Here is an 8299-nt window from a genome sequence, read left to right on the forward strand (position 1 = left end):
AAATGTGTGTGTATAAAAGGAAAATGCATAGAAAAAAAAGAGAACGCAATCTACACCACTAGCATAATTATCTATCTATCAATCTATCTATCTTTTTTTTCTCTCAAGGCATGACTAAGCGCGTTCGGTTACGCTTCTGGTCAGGCATCTGCTTGGCAGATGTGGCGTAGCATATATGTATTTAACCGAACGCAGTGACGCCTCCTTGAGCTACTGATACTGATACTATCTATCTATCTAACATTTTTGTTCTTTATCAAATTAACAATACATGTAGGTCACATTATAGAAACGTTCAAAACTCGTCTACAGAAAAGAGATTCCACAATTAGAAAAGAAAAAAAAAATCTACTTGGACAAAAAACAAATCTTTAGTTTTATTTTCATCTCCAAAGCGAAGGAAGGAAGAAAGGAAAGAAAGGAAAGAAGGGAGGGAGGGAGGAAAGGAAAAAAGAAGGAAAGGAAAAGAAAAAAAAAAAGCAGACCCCGAGCGCCGATTGTAGCCGACGACAGCCGACAAAACAAAAATCGTATGGTCCCGAAAGCCATGGCTGGCCACCGTCGCTGCCGCTCCTTAGCTCGCCAACTCTGTCGTCATCCCAGGTCTTGGGGGGAAAGCCGACAAGGCAGCCCTGTCCCCTTGCTGCAGTTAACGAAGCAATACCCTGAACAGACCCCCCTCTAGTCAAGCCCTTAGACCCTCCCCCAGGGAGGGGAGTGTGGGTGGGAGGGACTGTAAAGTGGGGGGGATAGGGGTAGCGTGTGTGTGTGTGTGTGGTGGGGGGGGGGGAAGGGGGGGTGGCGGGTGGGGGGGTGGGGGGGGGGGCGTGTGAGGGGAGGGGGCAGACTAAAGGAAGAACCAAAGCATTAGCGGTGAAATGCTGAAGAGAATTAGCACCCCCCCCTCCCCCCCCCCCCACTCTCCCCCCCCTGCCCCCTCACCCCGAACCCGATCTGCGCCGCTTCAAGCTGGGGTTAGCAGTAACCCATCAGCACCTCCACCTCCACCTCCACCCACCTCCTCCAACCCTCGCCCCCATCTCCACCCCTACCCCCTTCCCTACTGACTGTCTTCTTGCTGCCAGTAGACGTGGACAACAGAGGAGGGGTAGAGGGGGGGGGAGGAGAGGGCGGATTTGTTGGTGTTGGTTGGGGGTGGGGGGGAGGGGGAGGGGTGGGGGGTAAGGGGTAAGGAATGTCTTGCCTTTTTCTTGTCTCTCAGCGAGAAGGATTGGTGTTTTTGTTTTTAAGTCCTGGGGCATGGAAAAGTTCGACTGGTTTACTGACTGGTGGTGGTGATGGAGGTGGGTAGTGGTGGTGGATTTCAGTTCAGGGATGTGTGTGTGTGTGTGTGTGTGTGTGTGTGTGTGTGTGTGTGTGTGTGTGGTTGCGTGCGTGGTTGCGTGCTGTGTGTGTGTGTGTGTGTGTGTGTGTGTGTGTGTGTGTGTGTGTGTGTGTGTGTGTGTGTGTGTGTGTGTGTGTGTGTGTGTTCGTTCTTTTCACCGGCTGTAAGTTAAAGTAGGCGAGGGAGAGAAAAACAAAACTATTTACGCATGTGAGAATATAAATGTGTGTGTGTGTGTGTGTGTGTGTGTGTGTGTGTGTGTGTGTGTGTGTGTGTGTGTGTGTGTGTGTGTGCGCGCGCGTACATGTAATATGTCGCAAGGGCAATACTTTGAAGAGTAATATTATGTACAAAACGAACACGGAAAGAACGATGCTGAGGATAAGTTTGGAGAAAGAAATGAGAAACAACGACAGAAAGCTAATCACAGGGAAATTATGCTTTAGAATTATATTTAAAAAAAAAAAAACAAGAAAAGAGGCACACTCACCCCTGCGCTCAGTACAAAACAAAAAGAGGGACCAAAAAAAACAACAAAAAAACAAACAAAAAAGAAAAAAAGAAAAAAAAAAAAAAAACAAAAAAAAAACAAGCGAGCGAGCGAGATAGAGACAGAGAGACAGACAGACAGACAGATAGACAGATTGGCAGACTGGCAGACAGATGAGAGAGAGAGAGAGAGAGAGAGAGAGACAGACAGACAGACACAAAGAGAGACCGAGAAAGAGACAGACACAGAGAGAGACAGACAGACAGACAGACAGACGAGGTAGACAGAGAACTCAGAACTCAGAACTCAAAACGTTTTTATTTAAGGATTAAGATTTTAGGCATAGCCTATTCTTCCAATCCGTCCTTGCTAATCTACATCTATTACAAATAGAGAGAGAGAGAGAGAGAGAGAGAGAGAGAGAGAGAGAGAGACAGAGAGACAGAGAGACAGAGACAGAGAGACAGAGAGAGAGAGACAGACAGACAGTCAGAGAAAGAGAGAGAGAGAGAAAGAGAGACAGACAGAGACAGAGACATAGAGACAGAGAAAGAGAGAGACTGTGAGAAGCAGACAGCCAGACAGCCAGACACATCCACAGACAGAGCCAGACACAGAGACAGTGACAGAGACACTAGAGAGACAGAGACAGAGATTGCAAGCATCGTCCACCAAAACTTGCAAACAAACTCATCAATTCAATAACCATTTCCGTCCAAAAGAACCCGGGCCACCCCACCCACTTCCCTCTAACTTCCTCTTCATAACCCCCTACTGCCCCCCCACCCCCCCCCCCCCATTCCCCCGAAAAAAAAAAAAGAAAAAAAAAAAAGAAAACAGAAAAAAAAGAACCCTAAACCAGTTTTGATCTTCAACAACCAACCAGACAAACCAATTAATCAACTTCAAATGCCTGCTTCATCAAGGACGAGAGAGAGAGAGAGAGAGAGAGAGGGCGGGGGGTGGCGGGGGGGGGGGGGGGGGGGGGGGGGGTGAGAGAGGGGGCGTGGGGAGTGGGGGGGGCGGGCAGAAAGGGGTAGGGTAGAGTGGGATGGCGGTTTTTGAAAAAAATCAAAAAAATCCACACACACACACACACACTAAAAAAAAACAAACAACAAAAACAAAAAAAAAAAACAACCCCAAAAAACAAAAACAAAAAAAGAAACACACACACACACACACAAAAAAAAGCTCCAAAAGTCGATTTAATCAAAGTGTCCACTCAAGCTAATAAACAGAAAACCTTCCGAACTCGCTCTCCTTTTTTATACCGGGGGGGGGAGCAAGGCACGGGAGGGAGGCCATCTTGATCATGTCCAGGTCTCTGGCTCTCCACGCTCACCTCTGATCAGGACTGCTTCAGATAAGCGAAATTAATGTCAAGCAGATGTCTGCCGGGTTCAACATTTTCACAGTAATTGCTGCTCTCACTCTCTCTCTCTCTCTGTGTCCCCCCCCCCCCCCCCCCCCCATCAAAAAAGAAAGAAAAAAAAAGAGAGAAAAAAAAGAAGAGGAATTAAAAATAGTGATTTTTTCTTTCTTTCTTTCTTTCTTTCTGTCTTTCTCTTTCTCTCCGCTTCCCTCCTCTTCTCCCCCCCCCCCACCCCCCCGTTCCCCCTATCCCTCCTTTCCCCAACTTCCCAGCTTTTTTTTTGGAAAATTATTTTATTTTATAATTAACTCTGGATCTGTCTGTCTCTGCCTGTCTGTCTCAGCCCCCCCCCCCTCCAACCCCCTCTCTCTATCTTTCTCGTGAGGGCAGGGAAAGGGAGTCGGTTTGATCGTGGTTTTTTTATTTTTTTATTTTTTTTTTTTATAAAGTGAAGCATTATGAATTGGGTCTCCTCTGGCGTGTGGTCCTACAGCGACCTGAAAGTGACAGAAAGGTGTGTGATCCACCAGCCCGAATATGTGACAAAATGAGCCCTTTTCTTCTTGTTTTTGTTGTTGTTGCTGTTATTGTCGTTGGTGGTGGTGTTGTCGTTGTTGTCATCGTCGTTATTGTTGTTGTTGTCGTCGTCGTCGTCGTTGTTGTTGTTATTGTTGTTGTTATCGTTGTTGTTGTTGTTGTTTTCGTCGTCGTTGTTGTTGTTGTTGCTGCTGTTGTTGTTGTCATCGTTGTTGTTGTTGTTGATGTTGTTGTTGTCGTCGTCGTCGTCGTTGTTGTTGTTGTTGTTCTTCTTGTTCTTCTGCTTCTTCCTTTACTTCGTTTTCCTCTTCATGTGACAAAATAACCCCTTTTCTTATTGTTGTAGTTGTTGTTATTCTTGTTGCTCTTCTTCAACTTCTTTTTCTCCTCCTCCTTCTTCTTTTCCTCCTCCTCCTCCTTCTTCTTCTTCTCTTCTTCTTCTTCGTCTTCTTCTTCTCTTCCTCCTCTTTTTGCTTCGTCACACCTAGTTACTTCCATGTTTGTAATGTGTCTGGTTTATCTCTGTCTGTCTGTCTTTCTTCTTTTATTTCAATTTAGTTTTCATCTATTTATTTATCTATTTATATTTTTCAGACTTATCTATTTCTGAGACTTGTGTCGCTCTCGGGTCACAACATATTTCCTTGTGTAGGAAATTCAGGTTTGCTCTCATACCCTTTGGAGGCACCTTGTGGAGTTACTTCAGGTCTGGGTAATTTTAGGTATTTTTGGTGGTTTGTTTGACTGCGTCCTTGCCCTCCTCTGCCCTCCTCTGCTCTCTCTCTCTCTCTAACCCTTCTGTCTCATCTACCTATCTGTCTATCTGTTTGCCTATCTTCTGTAGCGTATCATCGTTATCCTCTGGAGCAGCGGCAGCAACAGCAGCAGCAGTAGCAGCATTACCGTCGAGGTTATTCATTTCCGAGCAAGCACTGCACTTACCACGCACGGTAATGATTCTCCAAAAACTTCGTGAAGTTCAACACGAACATATCCTCACAAACAGTGCCCTTGGCTCTGTGAAAAATCTCCCCAATCAGACAACCGGTTCACTTGCAAAGTGAATGCACTTTCTAGCTGCACGATAGCGCATTGAAGACGCCTCCCCCCTCCCCCTCACCCCCCCCCCTTTTTTTTTCTAACCCTCGCCCTAGCCCTTTGCGCGACAAAAACACACCGTTAGCGTGCGGCGAGATCTCGCGATAATAACGCGAGAGGCTGGATGGACGAGAACCGCCATGATGTAAGGATTATGGGAAATGACAAGGAACCGGAAGTTAATGCATTTTACTTGATGGAATGTACGCAGTATGCTTCCTCTGGCATGTGGGGAAATTTATTTTCTGGGAGTAGAGGGGGTGGGGTGGGGGTGGGGGGGGGGGGGGGGGGGGGGGGGTAAGCTGGGGGAATTTTTGAAGGTGAACTGGAACACAACCTCTACTCCTTTTTAACCCTTGTGGTTCCTTTTTTTTAATTTTCGGGGGGTCGGGATCGAAGTGTGTGAGGGTGGGTGGGGGTGGGGGAGGGGTGGAGGGCCTGGGGGGGTTGGATGGTTCTGTTCTCTCTCTCTTCTTCTGGCTACTCTCCCCTGCCTGGCCCCTCCCCTCCTCCCCCACTTTCATCTTCGTGTCCTCCACTGGTTTCTTAGAGAGAGAGAGAGAGAGTGACAGATGGTGAGGGCGATGAGGGAGATAGAGAGATGTGGAGAGGAAGATGGAGAGAAAGACAGTGATGGAGAGAGAGAGGGGAACAGAGATGACAGAGGAGAGAGAGGATGAGAGAGAAAGACGCCAGAGAGAAAGTGTGTGTGTGTGTGTGTGTGTGTGTGTGTGTGTGTGTGTGTGTGTGTGTGTGTGTGTGTGTGTGTGTGTGTGTGTGTGTGTGTGTGTGTGTGTGTGTGTGTGTGAGAGAGATGGAAAGAGAAATGTCAAGAGAGAGTGAGAGACAGAGAGGCAGACAGCCAGAAACAGAGAGAAAGAGAAACAGATACAGAGCGAGAGCGAGAGAGAGAGAGAGACAGACAGACAGACAGACAGAGAGAGAGGGGTGGGGGAAGGGGGATGAGGAGGGGGTAGGTAAGCAGACAAACACGCGCAGCAAGCCAGCCCAGGAAATGCGTTTGTCCACAGTAGACACAGACAAGAGTCAGTTTTGTGGTGACAGTTATAAAAGTTTTTTTCGGTGACGGGGGTAAGTTTGAAAGCCTCCTCAAAGAAGTAAAACACCCCCCTTGGTTTCTCACCCCTAACCCCTTTGTCCATCAACACCCCCCCCCCCCCCAACCAAACACTTCCACCCACTTCAACCCTAAGCCTCCTCTACATTAAACCTACAAGTGACCTTCCATCACAGAGCGCTGGGAACTAACTGCAACGGATGACTGAACGACAGTGAGGGCACAGCTTTAGTTCACACCTCACAGTGATGCCACTTAGTTTGACAGGCGCAATAGCTGAGTGGTTAAAGCGTTGGACTTTCAATCTGAGGGTCCCGGGCTCGAATCTCGGTGACGGCGTCTGGTGAGTAAAGGGTGGGGATTTTTCCGATCTCCCAGGTCAACATATGTGCAGACCTGCTAGTGCCTGAACCCCCTTCGTGTGTATACGCAAACAGAAAATAAAATATCGGTAAAAATGGGTAATAAAGGGTCTAAAATTAAACATGATTGGCGATGACCATATGGAAATAACATTTTGATCTGCTTGGATTTGAAACAGCAAGATGCTGCTGCAGGTACGCGTTCACCTTTTTCCTTTCAAACATAATGAAATACCACGAAAGTGAAACCCACAAAAATCATAGGCCCGAGCCATGGCAATAGATACCTATAGCGTTGATCAGGGAATCGGTAAGATTAAACATGATGGCAAATTATAGAGATAACAAAGATCTATTTCTAGCAACAATGCCAATAACAGAATCATTTTAAACCGTTAAAACAGAAATAAACACAGATGATACAGATGTGGGTTTTTTTTGTTTTTGTTTTTTGTTTTTTTTGTGTTGGTTATATGGCGAATAGATATGGTTATGTTCGCACAGCAAAAAGAAATAAATAGAAAATAAAGCGAAAAAAAACAACAAAAAAACAAAACAAAACAAAAAAAAACAAAAAAACACACACAACAAAACAAAACAAAAACAAAACAAAAAACATTAACAAAAAAACCCCCAAAAAACAAAGAAAACAATTCCCGCATATGGGGGGCCTAGAGGTAACGCGTCCGCCTAGGAAGTGAGAGAATCTGAGCGCACTGGTTCGAATCACGGCTCAGCCACTAGTATTTTCTCCCCCTCCACCAGATCTTGAGTGGTGGTCTGGACGCTAGTCATTCGGATGAGACGATAAACCGAGGTCCCGTGTGCAACATGCACTTAGCGCACATAAAAAGAATCCACGGCAACAAAAGGGTTGTTCCTAGTAAAATTCTGTAGAAAAATTCACTTCGATAGGAAAAAGAAATAAAACTGCACGCAGGAAAAAAAAAAAAAACACAAAAATGGGTGGCGCTGTAGTGTAGCGACGAGCTCTCCCTGTGGAGTTCAGCCCGGATTTCACACAGAGAAATCTATTGTGATAAAAAGAAATGCAAATACAAATATACCCAACACGTGTAAAATTATTTCTATCGTGTCGGCTGACTAACAAGCAAGCAAACTCGTTGAGGGATAGGTAATCTTTTCAAATAACATGGCGATAATATCGATCACGACAGAAAACCACATTACCCTACCCTTCCGAAAACAGAGTATGGCTGCCGACAGGGTAGAAACGGTCATGTAAAGTACTAATCGTACATACCAGAGAACGAGCAAGCTGTAGCCCATGAGCACAGAAGAAGAAGAAGAAGAAGAAGAAGAAGAAGAAGAAGAAGAAGAAAACAAAAGTGAACACAAATTTGGTAGCCGGAACACACACACACACACACACACACACACACACACACACACACACACACACACACACACACACACACACACACACACACACACACACACACACACACACACACACACACTACTTTCTCCATATCCTGAAATATGTTTCAAATGAAAAGCAGTAAGTGATGGTCAAACAAAGACATATTCTTTTCACTATTTTTATTCTCTTTTTTTTTTCAATATGTCAGCTGACTCTTTTGTTCTGACTGAATCTGTCGAGCTATATCAAACGAATTATTGCAGAAGTGACAACTGACCGCCTAACAATCTGAAGATTGGGTGCAGCTTAAAACATGTGTCGGATTCACTGGGGAAAAAATGTAAAGAATGAAAATAACATCAAAAACAGATCGTATAGTTTACCACCAATGCTGAAGATGCTGTTGAATCCGTTACCAGTTCTGCTGAGACCAACCTCTACGGAATCGTCATTTCTCTATCTGAGAAAAGAAAGAAAGAAAGTGATTCTGAATCTGAACCAAATGAATGAACTTCCTGTCCATTGAGTCCTTAAATCTTCACACAAGAAAAAGAAAGGCCACCAGTTAGTTATGAGCGCGCGTACGCACAGATTGGTTACGAGTTGTGATCTCGCGTTGAATGTAAGGAG

Source organism: Babylonia areolata, chromosome 18 (assembly GCF_041734735.1).
Source record: "Babylonia areolata isolate BAREFJ2019XMU chromosome 18, ASM4173473v1, whole genome shotgun sequence".
Taxonomy (NCBI): domain Eukaryota; kingdom Metazoa; phylum Mollusca; class Gastropoda; order Neogastropoda; family Buccinidae; genus Babylonia; species Babylonia areolata.